The 16811-nt window shown below is 41.1% G+C and overlaps 1 pseudogene; it reads left to right on the top strand.

Moving 5' to 3' along the window:
* The first annotated feature begins 5149 nt into the window (after positions 1-5149).
* On the top strand, positions 5150-5781 carry LOC116894282 (annotated as a pseudogene).
* Positions 5782-16811: the final 11030 nt, after the last annotated feature.

Below are 16811 nucleotides of genomic sequence, written 5' to 3'. Positions count from 1 at the left end.
TGGGGATTCAAACTCCTCATACTTGTGTAACAAGCATTTCATCCATGGACCCATCTCTCTATTGTTTGGCATAAAGCAATAATCTTTTCTAGGACACTTGAGTTGTAGATTTTTTGCAAACTGCAAAATCCTCAATCACCCCAAATGATAAAGCAGGAATTAAGTCTATATTCTCTGGCTCCAGTGTTCATTCTCTTAAAACTCTGCATATCCTGCCTGTGTGGGCACTGCCTGACCTTCATGAAAATTACTCTTGCTTATGATGGCCAGGGTACATTTTCTTATATGACATTCCATTATCACAGGCAAAGAAATATGTCAGATATTTTAAAAGGATTTTTTCAAAAGGAAAAGGCTTCCAAATTTAAAAAATGTTAGTCTTCTTGATATTCTTCTTTTTCATCCATTCTATATGGGTGAAAACTAATATGTCTCCACTCTTTAAGATACTCATTCACTGATGATTAGACCCAGCTCACGGGTAAGCATTCATTGAAGCCTTCACCATGGCCTCTGTACACTGGGTGCTGGCAAATGTTAACTATCTAGTAAACATTGTGAGGTATGTGGGCTCCTTGAAAGACAAATGTGATATGAGTGCAGAGCAATATCATTCATTAAACTGAACAGCCTATTACAATGGTTTGTGGTCATAATTTATAGTCAATGTCCTGTCTCTGATAATAATTCAGTTGGCAAATGTACAGTATAGCTTATATAATACACACTTTCAAGTGCTTTACTTGAAGTGTGTCAAGGTGCTTAAAAACCTCCAAAGTATCTCACACCTATAATTCCAGCACTTGGGAAGCTGCTGCAAGAGGATTGTTATGAGTTTAGGGACAGGCTAGGCTACAGAGTGAAACCCTGTACCAAATACCAGGAGGAGAGGCCAGCCAGGGTAGTGTAGTGAGACCCCATGTCAAAAAAGCAAACACACACACACACACACACACACACACACACACACACACACACACAGAATGGGGTAGGGAAGCATGGGTAGGAAGAGAACAAAGAGAGAGACATTCTGGTTTTGAATAAAATGCTGAATATAAAAACAATATGGATTTATAATTGTGTCAGAGCTTTTAAAGTATAAAAGTAATACAAAATCAAAAGAAAAAGCTGTAGAATTCACACGTAAAAGGAGATAATTTCCTGAGACAACTTCATCTTTATTCTTATATTTGAACTCTAGAGAGTCACTTGGTGAAAAAATGTGATCACACTATCTGGAAGAAGCATTAATGATGAATACAAACATATTCCTCATACTAGAAAGACAATTAAAGATACTCAAGATACACATAGTTTAAGAATGGGATCATGAGGTTTAGTGATACAATGGCAGCATTATAAATGAGTTCTGATGACAGGTGGGTATATGGTCCATCTTAACTCGTGACTTATGGACATTGTCCTAATAGCTTTCTGGAAGTGACAAGACTACTAACATAATCACAGGAGTAACTCATATGGATTCACAAGAGAAGGGAGTACACATTTTCAGGTAGTCAAATGCAGGAAGAAAAGATTATTATCATGGTAGCCTTTTGGGAATACTGGAGACATTAGTACCGAGCATACCAAAGAGGCTGGTGAGATGTTGATGAGATAAAGTGAGATGCCTTGGGGGGTCTAGTCATAATAATTTCATATTAAAATGTCACACTGTCTTTTTAGGTAAAGAGAAGCTACTAACAAACTGGGAGAGCTCTCCAGAGTTAGTCTCTTAAGAGGTAAGGTTGACTCAGACCCATTCTGTCTTCTGCTGAACCATTTTCATTTACAGAATCATAACAGTGATGCTATTTACCTTATCTTGTTGCTAGGCAAACTAAATGGGTTACAATACACAGAAATACTGAGCACTAGCTTGGCAGAGATAAATCTCTCCTGACTGTTTCTTCATGCAAGCATGCACATGTCCAGGGTAGTTACTTCTGACTTATTTCTTGTTGGGACGATAGACAGCTCAAAGGCCCACTAGAAAGTCAACTCTCGACTTTCTAGGCAATAGACTGGTACAGATTTATTGAGTAGCTAGAAGCTATCACATCTTCAGGTGTGTGTCTTTCATTTATGGAGCTTACTAGTACAGAAAAGCAAATTTCAAATGTCCTGGAGTGTGGAAGTTCCATAGTGTTAGCATTTCTTCATAGTGGCCAGCCCATCTCTAAACTATGCTAAGGACAAGTCCTCCTTCCAATTTTCTTTTGCCATGTCCCTGGTCAATGCCTAGTGGCAATATGCAAGATGACCTAGAAAAGGAGAAAAGGGGTGTGTGTGTGTGTGTGTGTGTGTGTGTGTGTGTGTGTGTGTGTGTGTGTAAAGACTCTTTATTGCCAAAGTTTCAACTAAACACTTATCTGGTATTGTAATCAAACTGACAGCACAATTTATTTCCTGCCCATCCACTGTAATCTACCTCTCCCTTTGCCCACAGAGTGCTGTGGCCCAATTTCTTTCTAATATCTCAGGAAATGCTTTGTGAGCAAATTAAAAGGAAGTCAAGAAGAACTGATCATTATCTATGCACCAAACAGCATATTGCTCATTTTTACTCTGGCCGCAAAAAATAAAACAAACAAAAAACCACTGGAAATGAGGGCAGCACTGCAGCAGTAGTCGAAGGCGTGTGGAGCAAGGTCGATGATGCGGGCATCAAAAGATGGCAAACTGTTAGCAGCGCAGAGAAAAACCCCGATCCTAGTTCCATTTGATTGCTGTAACAGATAGCATGACTGAAAACAGCTCAGAGGAGGAAAAGGTTTATTTGTCTTACACCATGTCTTAGTTAGGGTTTTACTGCTGTGAAAAGACACCATGACCACGGCAACTCTTATAAAGGACAACATTTAATTGGGGCTGGCTAGCAGGTTCCGAGGTTCAGTCCATTATTATCTAGTGGGATACACGGCAGCATGCAGGCAGGCATGGTGCGGGAGGAGCTGAGAGTGCTGCATCTTGTTTTGGAGGCAAACAGGCGAAGGCTGTCTTGCAAGCTGCTAAGAGAAGGGTCTCCAAGTCCACCCCCACAATGACGTACTTCCTCCAACAAGGCCACACCTACTCCAGCAAGGCCACACCCCTTAATAGTGCCACTTCTTGCCAAGGATATTTAAACCACCACGCGCCTCGATGTCATTGTCCATCGCTGGGGGAATTCAGGGCTTCCATTTTGATTTCCTATGAGAAAGGACTTTTTACTGTTCAGGAATAGTGTTGTTTAAAACTAGAATCCTTTTGTCCCAGGACTTTCTTCTGGAGTCCCCCATAGATTCTACTCCTCAATTTAAATAGGCAGCTTTTGAGAACTCAAAACATTCAATGTCACTGGCTGGTCTTTACTCCCAACAATGCCCTTTGAGGGGAAAAACTTAGGGACACCATTAAGGTCACTAAGTATTTAAATCCAATTGCCTGGTTTTAAATCTCAGTTTTGACATCTACCAAATACATGGTGGGGGAGAAGTTACTAACCAAAACCTTCCATTATGGTTCACATCAACTGAGAGACCTTAAGGGAAATCGACAGAATTATATCTACCTGTAGAGTGCACAGCCTACTGTAAACACTCCAGATGCAGATGAACCTCTTCTCCTGGATTTACTCTGTGTGCTCTCTCCTTTATCAGCACCCTCTTAAATTACAAGATCTAGAACCATGAGCAGGTGCACACACGTGCTCCATAAACCGAAGGGCCATAAACCATGAGGTGTACAGTTTTGGACTTGTAGCTATGGTCACAGGGTCTTTCCCCACATCTTTCTTTCTTTTAATCAACACAGTATTTTAGGCTTTTTCTCTACCTTAATGCAATACCTTTTTAGCTTGAAGAACTCTAAGATATTTTACTGGTTTAAGCCTGACACGAAAAGAAAGTTTTACAACTCTTTTTACAGTCAAAGTATGGCTCTCTGTTTGTTCTCTCTCTCTCTCTCTCTCTCTCTCTCTCTCTCTCTCTCTCTCTCTCTCTCTCATTTGTTACCATTCATTGGGCCATATGGCAGGATAATACAGAAAAAGAGATTGTCACAGACTTTGCCTTCTTTTGTGTAGTAAATTCTAATTAATTCCATCGGCCAAGAAGCCATTTATTTACATTTTACCTATCAGTGTAACTGGATAAAAATAAGTATGGACAATCAGAAAGGAAACCACAGAACTAGACAATAACCTTCTGTAGTATAGAATCATCAAAACCAAGTGTTACCTATCATGAGAGCTTCTCCTGGGGTCTCAACTAACTGCTTTCTCAGTGTAGTCGCTGTGCAATCAGCATTCAACCTGACAGACCCGCCTGCCCCACCAAAGCATTCTGTTGCCATTGGGTAAGTCCATCTCTATGCCTAGGAAGGAGAGCTCGCCCAGGCTTAACCATTCCATGATCGTAATTACCAAAAGGAGAAGCCCACGTGTACTTGCAAAGTTCTTACAAACCTAACAGTGGGTACTTTCCTTACTGCTGGCTTTTCCTTCTTTCCCATTGGTCAGACTCAGTATTGCCAGGTGCTGTGATGGACTTGAAGAGCATCAGAGAGATGATTTAGATAAAGACGAAACAAAACAACCGGAGGAACTAGAGTTTCTGCTTTTTAGATGCGAGACCAGTTGATTTACTAGTACATAACTGGGCTGGATAACAAGTAGTAAGGAGATTCAAAGTGACCAAGAATCACTGAAGTACTGTAACGCTTTTGTGAGTAAGTTAAAATACATCCTTATGCTGAATGCTTGACTGTGGGAATTCTGAACAAAATTGTACTTGATAACACTTAGCAAGTACAGTACTTGCTAGGGGAACTGTGAAAGCCAGTAATTTCAGAGTTAAGTGTGGTATTACGTGGGACAAGATGTCAGCACAGCCCTTTATTCCACTTAACATCACCTAGTGTCTAAGGAGGACAGGTGTGTGGTGTGTGCTAAGTAGGAATACGCTCGTGTCTCACAAATTCTGGTTTACGATTCTCTGAACTGTTGGCACAGAGTGGAGTATTTGCAAAGCCCCTTTAATCAATTATTAATCTCTTCCAGGGTCATTCCTTGGCAGTATGACCTCTTACCCTCTTTCTCATTCTCATCAAGAAACCAGTATGATGGCAATATTAATTTTTTCGCTGTTCTCCTGTACAGGAGGCAGCCATGGCTCCCAGCCGGAACTGCATAATCCTGAAGCCTCACTTCCACGAAGATTGACAGCAGCGAGTGGACACTTGGTTCAACCAGCTGGCGTGCAAGATCTTGCAAGACGCAAGGTCAGGCAGGTGAAAGTGCTCCGCCCTGCCCCCGATCCCGCGTCCGGTCCCATCAGGCCCAGCGTGAGGAGCCCTACAGTTAGATACTACACCAAGGTCCAGGCTGGCAGGGGCGTCAGCCTGAAAGAACTCAGGATAGCTGGTTCACAAGAAAATGGCTCATACCATCGGCATCTCTGTGGACCCAAGGAGATGAAACAAACCCACTGAATCACTACAGCCAACGTGCAGCGCCTGAAGGAGCACCGCTCCAAACTCATACTTTCCCCCAGGAAGCCTTCTGCTCTGAAGAAAGGAGACAGTTCTGCTGAAGAACATAAATTGGCCACCCAACTAACAGGACCTGTGATCCCCATCCGGAATGTGTACAAAAAGGAGAAGGCCACAGTCATCACAAAAGAAGAGAACTTTAAGGCTTTTGCCAGTCTTCGCATGGCCCGGGCCAATGCCCTGCTCTTTGGCATCTGAGCAAAAAGGGCAAAGGAAGCTGCAGGGCAAGATGTTGAAAAGAAAAAGAAATGCGTGGTTGGAGTGTTGCAATAAATTTTCCATAAAGAAAAAAAAATAAACCATTCTAGTCTCTAAATACTAATATAACTTTTCCAGGTTGATCTATACTTACTAGTGTTGGCGTTCATCAACATAGATTTATTATCCAGCAAAATTCAGTCCAAAATGTAATATTTTAAAGCTCGTGTTCTCTTATACAGATGCGTGTTTATAATGTAGTGTTAGGATGCACATTTAATATTCTGTTCTATCTGAACACCAATCCCAGTAGCATGCAACTGTCATTGAATAGATAGAACGTGTATTTGTTGCAATGAATACAAAATGAAGATTTCTGTGGCCTTATTTAAGTAAACGCTCCTGATCTCAGCATGAATCTAACAGGCGATAAGCACTAATACTATTTGAGAAGTTGACAGGTGAATGATACTTTCAATCCCTTCGGGTGGAGTATTTCTTCAGTGGTTTTGTTTTTTGTTTTGTTTTATTTTGTTTTTGAAACAGGATCCTACCATGTATCCCTGGCTGGCCTAGAACTTACTTTAAAGACCAAGCTGGGTTAGAACTCACAGAGATCCACCTGCCTCTGCTTCTGGGTGCTGGGATTAAAGGAGTGCACCACTATACCTAACTAGGGGAACTGTTTCTTTGAGATACAAGAGAGAGACCATTGCATTCAGAGAAATAGGCTTGCTACATTCTTAATATAAACACACACACACACACACACACACACACACACACTCACACCCACACACACACACACATACACACACAGACAGACAGACACACACACAGTGACACACACACGCGAGCACACACACACACACACACACACACACGCACACTACATCAAATCATTCCCATTTTCATTGTTTATCATTGTTCAAATTTGGTGCCTTGCATGTCGAAGTTGTTTGACTTGCATGTGAAAGATACAGAGAATCACACAGTTGTACAATAAGAGACTATTTCATTTGCTTCTTCCCCAGCCTGGGCATCTGGAGAATGTCTTGGTTGATATTTAGGTCCACACAGGACTTGGGCTGTAGTAGACATTTGATGAGTATGGTCAGCACTGTAGGGCACCTTTGATCATTTATGCTATTCTGTATTGTGTTTTAAGACACGGGAACAGAAACAAAACAAGAGCAAAGGTCAAAGTCCAAGCCCCAGAGGCAGGCTACGAATTCTACTCTCAGCTTCTTTTTCTCCATGTCTGCGGAAACAGGTGGTGCAGTCAGCTTCTACTCTGTGGAAATATTAATAGGTTAGGTCTCACGTTCGCCATGACTCTTTCACGACTGAACGAATGAGTGTTTGACTCAGAGAAAGCCGTTTATCTGACCCATTTATCCATGTCACCTTGTTGATTCCTAGAAAACAGAACCAATGATCTCCTAACTTGCTGCAAATGTTAATCTTTAATTCGTCTTGCAAAAGTTAATGCTGATGCCTCTAAGTTCGTAAGACTAAATTTAGAATTTAGTTTTATGACAGTTACATTCTTAGATGAATACTTTTTTTGTATTTTATGTATTTAAGGTAAAACAGTCAATCTTTCATTTACTGATTCCTTCAAACTTATATTGGAAAGGCCTCTGTCTGTCCCTCAGTGCTTAGTATTTTATTTTAGCTTGAGTACATTTTAAACACTAAAATCAGGGTGCTATTTAATTCCCTAGACTTGTTCCTTTGGACGGCATAATATACAGATCTAAGTTTACACTCCTCTCTTGGGATGCTATCTCGTAGTTATGAACACATATCTCTGCCATCGTTTACTTGGATATGGTAAGTACTTGTACATAATAATCTCTTTTGAGGAATTCTTCATTTGGAGACAGTGCCACTCTCTAACTTTGTTTCTTTTATCCAGATATTCTAATATTTTATGACTTCTTCTTCTCTTCCCAGGTCTCTATTACCACACTGATCTTACTTCTCACTATTATCCGTGTCCCACCAAATTTAAGTTAAAATACGTTTGACTGCAGATGTGGTTTGTCTATGGAATGCCCCCTCAGGTCCATGAGTTTTAGACTTGGTTCTTTGTTAGGAGTTCTGTTTTGGTAAAAGTTGGAGAGTTTAGTTGGAGATACCTGACTGGAGGGAGTAGATGACAGAGCAGGTCCTTAGGGTCACCTTATCCCTGGCTCTGTCTTACCTCGCCGCTTCCTGGCTGCCACGTACTCTGCAGCTGCTCCTGCAACATGCTCTGCCTCCTCTCAGCCCAAAGCTAAGTAGCCAGACAACCAGAGTGATGCCTCCAAAAGCATGAGCAGAGACAAGTCATTCCCTCTCTGAAGTGCCCCTGTCAGGTGTTTCCACAGTGGCAACGAATATCCACCAACACTACTCACATCTTGATTGAATGTTTTAAAAAGCGATTACTGAGTTGATATGCTTTGCCTTCTGAAAACACATAAACCCTCCCTTTTGGAAATGATTTGCTTTCCCAATAAGGTGTTATTATATCTAAAATGAACGTGTCATGGCTGGAGAGATGGCTCGGCAGTTGAGAGCACTGGCACTCTTACAGAGCACCAGTGGTTCAATTCCCAGCATGCCATGTTGGGTTTACAACTATCCCTGGTTGCAAGGGTCCAGCACACTCTTGCAACCTCCTTGTGGATCAGGCATGCATGTGGTTCACAGACTAGCCTGCAGACAAAATATTCATATATATAAAATACAAACGAACTTCTAAAACTTTAAAATAAATAAAATTTCCAAATCACTGTTCTCCAAATTTACTTCTGAGTGTTTTGCAGCTTTTGATTTGGTGCACAGTCCTACATTTTCTCACTGAGTTTTCTAAATGAATGATATCCCCATACTATTGAGTTCTAAGAAACTCTTTTGTGTCTGGTCATTTCAATAGGTACATATAATTTTAGCACATGATCGTAGATTTTTTTCATGTATGTAATATGGATCTGGAGTACCTCAGAAATAATGATATCTTTTTGTCTTGGCTAACAGAAAGGTGTGGCTTAATTATTCTTATTGTTAAGTGGTATGCAATTTTAGTTTTGCAACATAAATAAACTCTTCTGTAAGTGGGTTATTGTAGCCATTACATAACCATGTGAATATACTTAGTGGCACTGGGTTCTACACAGGAACTGTTCAGATGGATAATTATACCTTCATCTCAGAAAATACATAATAAACGATGGTGAATACTGCCTTGGAATACACCATGCTCTGTTCTCAAAGGGCATTTGTAAATCTATGGAAGTTCCTGTCTGGAAGGAAATGGTCTCTGCTACTTTCTCCATATTCTCTCAGTGATAAATCACAGTACAATAATGTATCTTAGGGGTGTACTTGCAATCATCTAACATTTATTAAGAATTTGGATAGTGCCAGATACTCTGCTGGAAGCTTTATTTACCTTGAAAATGAAAGATGAGTTTCACAAAGGCTGAAGTAGAGAGCCCAGCAGCCCAGGAGAACCTAGAACACACCATAGGGATCATGCTGGAATTCCTTGTTGACTTCTAAAGCAAAGTTCTTCGTCTACCAGAAGCATTAGCATCACTTGCATTCTCCACACAGTGGCGTTCCTTGAGTAAATTCAGTGTATTAAATTTTATTAGTTAGTATTAAATTTTTGGAAGATTTTCACTGAATTGTAAAACATGCTTTCTTGTTTTGGTGTGTGTGTGTGTGTGTGTGTGTGTGTGTGTGTGTGTGTGTGTGTGTGTCTGCATGTAAAGGTCAGAAAACACTTTGCAGAAATCAGTTCTCGCCTTCTACCATATGGGTCCCAGGAATTGAGTTTATGTTGGCAGCCTGGGCATTAAGCTCCTTTACCCTGTAAGACATCCCACTGTCATTCCATCCTCGACTCTTTTAGGTTTTTATTGATCCTTTGTGAGTTTCACATCATGGACTACAGCCCCACTCATCTCCTTGTTCTTTATATTTGTCCTCTACCCTTATGCTCCCCCACCTAAAATAAAGTAGAATGAAAAAAAAACTTCATGGAAATGTTTGCAATGTTTATTGCAAATGTTTATTGCAATGAGTCATTAGTCTGGTTTGAGGCCTCTGGCTTCTGCTACACAATAAAAATCAGAACCCCACTGGGACTGTCAGATATCTTCTTGACCCATGTCATGGAGATCTTGCAGCTTTAATCTGCAGGATCAACCCTTTCATGGATTCCAGCCCTTTCATGGATTTATAGATCGATAAATATTGGGGTGGGCCAATTTAAAGTCTTGGATCTAGGCCTGGAAGGCAGCTGAATTGGTTAGCCCAACAGCTCTCCTGCATCCACACCACCCGAGTGAGAGCTCTCTAACACTGCCCTGCCTAGCTCATTTAATGTCACAGCTGACAAGGGGCAGGGTCAGCTCCTCCTATGTCCTCAGGGCCAGCTCACCTATGCCTTTACCATCAGGGTCACTTCTACTGTGCTGCCCAGGTGAGGTACAGGGAAGACTATCCAGAATGCTGCAGCCTGTGGGAGGGGAGGGAGGCAGCATACCTGCTCTTCTGACTTCAGGGTCAGCTCACCCATTTCCCAAAGGCAGAGAAAGGGGAGGGTAAGTGATGTCTCTTCACCCACACCACCCATGGCGGAAGAGGGATGGGACCAGCTCACCCACACCTCCGCCAACAGGACCAGCTCTACTGTGCTACCCAGGCAAGGTGCAGGACCCATTCTCCAGAGTGCTGTAACCAGTGAGGAGTGGGCCAGCACTCCTGGCTCTCAAGTCCCCAGCCAGGGTACATGGAGCACCTCCCTAATATCCTCTGCAGCTGCAGCCACTTGCTATTCACTGAAGATCAGAGGAAACAGTTATTTCCCAAATGCTCACCACAACACTGTCCTTGGCAGCAGCAAAGCATGTCTGATACACACTTATGAAAAGTGGGGAAATAGAAAAGGTACAGCTGGAGGAAAATGAACATAACCATAGAGAAGAGACATTCATCCCAAGGCACCTAGCATGGAAGTCACCATGCTTCTCCTCCTTAGAAACGCTGCAAGACATCAGGAAGAGAACTGGAAGGATATTCTAGAAGAAAATGTGAAACCCAAAAGGAGAGAATTGGAAGAGAGACTGGGAGTGTGACTGGGCATTCCATTCTAGGACAGAAGGGGAACTGGGGAAAGACGAAGGTCTGGGAGCAACTCCATACTGGGAGAATTCTCAATATGGGAAATTTTGGAATGTGGAATGTGGAAAATGATGCAAAAGAATAGCCTGCTTGGCCCTTGCAGGATTATCTTCTTATGTATTATCAAATTTTCTTTCTACTTGTCCACCTTGTAAAATATATCTGCTACCAAGACTTAAATTAGCAAGGTCAACGACTTGAATTCAAAGACTTGAATAGAAACTGAGTCAATGGAGATAAAACCTCTTTGTGCTTGTGGGTTCCAGTCTGGAAATGTGATCATAAATATTGAGTAAGGGCATTTGCATCACTATAATAGAACAGCCACACGATCCTGACATCGCAAGCAATTAGTGCTTTGGTCTGACAGAGTTTATGTGTGGAAGAGTGACCTTTGTTCTTCAATCCTTGACACTATAATTGGCTCAGCCATTGTCTCCTTCTCCCTAGCTTTATTACCCAATGAAGATGAGTAGAACTGACTTATCACTAGCCAAATGTGTTTCCTCCAGCCTGAGCTGCTGGTTCCAAATGCTGATTGTCATTTCACCAATTCAGCTGTCAGGACTTTTAAGTCACCTCCCCCAACCAATCACAGTAAAAGCCAAAGGCAGAAGTAAAGGATGCTTTAAAGTGCTTTCATGCTTTCCAATAATTTAGAAGGAACAGGGAGAGGGTAGGAGAGAGGAAGAAGAAGAAGAGAGAGAACGGGAGAGGGAATAAAGAAGAAGGAAGAGGGAACAGAAGAAGGCAGGGAAAGGGAAGAGGAAGAAGAAGAGAGGGAGGGAGGAGACCAGGGAAAGGAAGGAGGAAAACACTGTTCTTTTGCCAAGGCTGCCTTAACAAAGCACTGCAGACTGAATGGCTTAGCCAAAATGAATGTGTCCTCTCACACCTTTGGAGGCTACAAATTCAAGATCCTGGTGTCAACAGAACTGGTTCCTTCAGAGGCAGAAAGGAAGGGTCTCTTTCTAGCCTCTCTCCCTAAGCTGTCTGTGGGTATGCTGTGGGCTCCCCCATAATTGTCCTTCTCTTCTAAGGATTCCAACTGTATTGGATCAGGACCCACTTTAATGCCCTACTCCTGGAAGGTCTGTCTCTAAGTACACTCACATGCTGAGGTCATTGGGTTTAGGATTTTGGCATAGGAATATGAAGGGGATATATCCCCTCTCTCCTGCTCTAATCTACTCATGAAGATGGCTAGAAAACCTTCAAATAATCATAACTAAAAACCATCCAATCCAACCCAGAGTGAGTCACTGTCAATATTTTGACATGATTTTCTTTTCAACTTTATTCTTTTGGTAATGTGTAGTTGTGTTTCTCGTTCATGATTGAAATCACACCATGTACACAATCTTGATCTAGCTTTTGGGACATATGCCTGTTGAGGCTCTTCGTTTCCTGAGTGTTCATATTTACGTTCTTTTAAAGAACATAGATTCAGGGGTTGGGGATTTAGCTCAGTGGTAGAGCGCTTGCCTAGGAAGCGCAAGGCCCTGGGTTCGGTCCCCAGCTCCGAAAAAAAAAAAGAACCAAAAAAAAAAAAAAAAAAGAACATAGATTCATTTCTATGTTCTAATTTTATAACATTTATTAATATAGCAAACACAATTATTTTATATTGAGTAATTACCCACCTTTTAGTTTAAAATATTTCATTTGTTCAAGTTTCTCTACTTGCCCATTATTTTATCAACACCAATTTTATTAGGGTTGTCAAATATGAAATTGTGATATTTGTCATTTGCACTTTTAAACATTTTCGAAATTTGTCTCTTTTGTTTTTGTTTTTTTTTTTGGCTTTGATTTTTCTTGATATGATTATGTTTTTGATATTTGCAATTTTAACTGAATTCACAAATTAGTATATTTTCTTTCTTTTATCCTACTTGTCTGCAAGAGTAGCAGGTCCCCGCCCATAAATTATTATGCTTTTTAAGAAATGGATCTTGAATCCTACACTGTCAACTACCCATAAAATTTATAGTGAAATCCACTTATATTTATTAAAATATTAGGGACTGGGGTTAACTTTGTTGTTCATGCTCATACCTTATCCTCTTGAGGGGCTAGGGCTAGAGATGAGTGTTGTCATGCCCAGCTTTGAAGTGATTTTATTGTTATTAAGTATTTTATCTATATAAGCGTAACAATGAACTCCTTAAGCAATGGGATTTTTGCCTTTGATCCTTATGAGCTAGGCTTTGGAAAAGCAGTCCAGTGATAGGCTGGTGTACCTGGTGACCCTATGCAGTTGTACAAGTTGGCCTGTGCATATCATTCATCATAGAAAGCTCTATGTGAAGGAGCTTTGTAGATAGAAGCCTCCCACATAGGATGGATAGATAGATGATATAGATATATAACTTTGGAAGCCCTAAAAATAGGGCACATGCTTTTTAAAAAAAAATTCTGGAGAAAATGATTCTTAGTCATGAAGGCAAAGAAGTTGAGAACAATGATCATATTTAAACATTGGCATCCATAGTTAAAAATGATGCTAAATTTCATAAACATGTATTCTGTACTTGAAGTAGATGAACAATTCTGCTCTAACTAATAAAAATGCTTGCCTCTTTAGTGATGTTGTGGGGGGGTTAGGTGGTAGGAGAGATAGAGGGAGAGGAAAGAGGGACAGAGAAAGAAACAGAGGAGGGTGAGATCATGTTCTTGTGGGTACTAGCACAGAGTGCATGTACTGCTGCGTGTGCTCATGTGTGTAGAGGTCAGAGGACAGTCTTAGGTGTCTTTCCCCAGGTGAGTTCCACTTATGGATCTATGACATCACCAAGTAGCTTAGGTTGGCTAGCAAGTGAGCTCTAGGGACCTTCCTGTCTCTGCTTCCAATCATGTCATCCTTGGGATGGGAAGCATGCTCAGCTATACTGAGTTTTTAAAATGTGAGTGCTGGGGGTCTCAGGTCTCTGGGATGGAGAGGCAAGCATTTTATAAACTGAGCTATCAAACCAGTTCACGGTACTTGTTTTGGAAAATAAACAACAAACAAACGAACAAAAAATCAGAGAAAATATCTGTAGTACATTCATATTCCAAGAAATACAAATTACTGTATTCATTCTGATTGTGACTCTTTCTATATTTACCTACATGAGAAAAACCAGTAAACAAAAATTATGACAAATTCTCTCGTTTATAAAAATTATTCTCAAAATTTGTGGTTATATTATAATATCTTTTCTTAATACAACCAGAAGAAAAGAGCCACGGCTCTGAGAAAATTAGCAGTTAGTGCTTTTAAAGGTCAGAGTATTATTCTGTTGAATGAAAGACAGTTTTCTAAAAGGGCACTGCAAGCCTTAAGTGCTCTACCCAGACTTGCTATAGAGAGACTTGACTGTGCTCTTTGTCACACATCGGTTCTATCTCTCTCCCTGCACTATGAGTCTTTTCACCATACTCACCCCAGAGCTCTGCCCAACCCGTTGACCATAATCAGCAAGTACAGACAGGTTTCCTCTCTTGCCAACAGTAGGAATCCACTAGAAGGCTGATTTTCATACAGGGAAATAGAAATTGGTGGCAGGTGGTTTTCAGTCATTTTGACAGCACCTCAATTGAGCTGGCTCCATTTTCTAAAGCTCAGCAGGGTTTCTGGGAATGTCTCAGTTGTCATCTCTATATGAGAACTTGCCCTTTTCTGGAATTTCCCTCGAAAGCTTGCCTAATGTATGCTAAAACCATTGGCTGCCTTAAACAGCAGATAGAACATTAGAACAGTGTCATGGGGCTATTTAGTTTCACCTGGAAGTTGTTTGCAGCTGTGTTTATTCCAGAAAGGCGGGTTATATGGATGCTATGTGGATCTAGTAAAATGAAGCAGATTTTTCTGACAAGATCAGAGGAGATTCCCATTTCTGATCCAACACCTTTATTGATGTCAGGCTCTGAAAAAAAGAAAACATAGGGCAAACAGACAAAATTAAAAGACAGCATGTAATTCCTTACTATGACATTGACATTGAACTGTTGCTTACAATGGTAACAGGGAACAGGCAAGCCCTTCATCTGGGACATGGCTGACTGCTGACTGAAGAAGCATATATATTTGGTCCTAGGCTACCATCTCCCTCAAAAAGCCAACACACAACACATGATAAATGATAAACATAATGTCTTGGCTTCAGACAATTCTCCAAGCCTGCTACTTAGAACTGATTGGATGCAAATTCACAAAGCCATCATCTGAAGGACTAATTAGATTTAGATTTACAGGTTGGATATAATTGGTTGCCTTGTGTGGCCTCTGAGTTCTCTTTTATGGTTCTCATTAATTTTATACTTTATTATTGAAATGCAAATGTTTGGCAGTATATAATCTAAGGACTCGGCATTGCTTCTTTGTGGTTAAAAAGATTCACTAAATCTACATGAATGATATATTCGGAAATTTCTGGAAGGTTTGACTGATATCGCTCTCTCATTTTCATAGTCCTCCCTCTAGTCCTCATCTTTCCCAAGGGAAGTCTGAGGCACCTTGGAGCAAGAGGGAACTGGGGATAGCAGATCTGCTCTTGAGTCCTGGATCTGAGAGAGCTGTTCAAGGGCAGAAGGGAGGTAATTGTCAAGGGTTTAGACTCCATACAGAAATCCATATATGTCTAATAGCCAAAGAAGATGCAAAGTTACCTGTGGGAATGATGCCAAGGACATGCCAAGGACACGCCCAGGAGGAAGGCTCACAGGCAAACAGCAGCGGCTAGAGGCTCTACTTCCTGTGTCCTTCTGTGCCTTGTCTGTGCCAGAAACAGTCTGATGCAAGAACAGCAGGAAGGGAGTTTTTGGATTGTTATTAAAAAAAAAAAACACAAAAATGAGAAACAAATGCTATGAGTTCATTGACACTTATTCCCATCGCGTGTGAATCATGAGTAACTAATGGAATGTAGCTGAGGTAATGAATCCCAAAGCCAGGGCAGAAGAGGACAGGGCTGTAGCTCTTGCCTGCTCTACTGGAGCGCTAGCCCAACATCTGTGGATAGTCAATTTGACTTCCTGTGAACAGCCCTGACATGAAGGAGACCAAGCCACGTAGTAAAGCTTCATAGAAGAGCTTGACCCTCAGCCCCACGTGGTATCAACCACTGGCATAATAGCAAACACGTCTTAAAAAATTTCCAGGGCCAATATTTATACTAATAACTGCACTGACTGTTCTCAGCTAGAATTCCAGATTACAAAAACAACATTAAATTGTCTCCACTGGGTCCTGATTATAATCCAATAGTTGTTTTGGGTCAGTCAGTTTTGAGGTTTGAAGCCTCCCATTAATTTTTTAGTAGTTACTTCAAAATGTAAACTAAATTTGGGTGTGATCTTACATACCTGTAATTCTAGTACTCTGGGGTGTGAGGCAGGTAGATAATGATTCTGAGACTGGTCTGCAAGTCCCTCAAGGCACTCAAGTGCCTGGCCTTTGCCCGCAGACTACTCTAATATCAGTAAAGACTATTTCTAGCCCCACAAGACACAGGTAACCCACCACTCTCCTATGAGGAAAAAAAGTCAAAGATCAGATCACAAAATCCCACCAATCCCTGAGTTTGCCCCAAGATCAGACCACAGAGACCCTCCAACCCTGGGTCACCCTGGACAGCTCCACTCTCTGAGAAACCCTATATAAAGTCTGCCTCTTAGTTTTTTGCTGCTTCCCTCTAGAGCAGAGGCAAACACTTTCTTTGCTTTTTCCAATAAGCCTCTTGTGTGAGGCTTGTCATGTGCTGTGACTTTGTGATATTCCTTGGTTTCTTATTGCCAAGGTATCTTTTCCTTCAGAGCTTTAACATATACACAGCCTAGACTATGAAGTTAGCTCTTGACCAGCCTAGGGAGATGCTATATCAAACATACATACAAATTAAAGACCACAGTTTAAA

The sequence above is a fragment of the Rattus rattus genome, chromosome 2 (assembly GCF_011064425.1).
Source record: "Rattus rattus isolate New Zealand chromosome 2, Rrattus_CSIRO_v1, whole genome shotgun sequence".
Taxonomy (NCBI): Eukaryota; Metazoa; Chordata; class Mammalia; order Rodentia; family Muridae; genus Rattus; species Rattus rattus.
The sequence above is the reverse complement of the archived record's forward strand: the minus strand, read 5'-3'. Positions and strand labels throughout refer to the sequence as shown.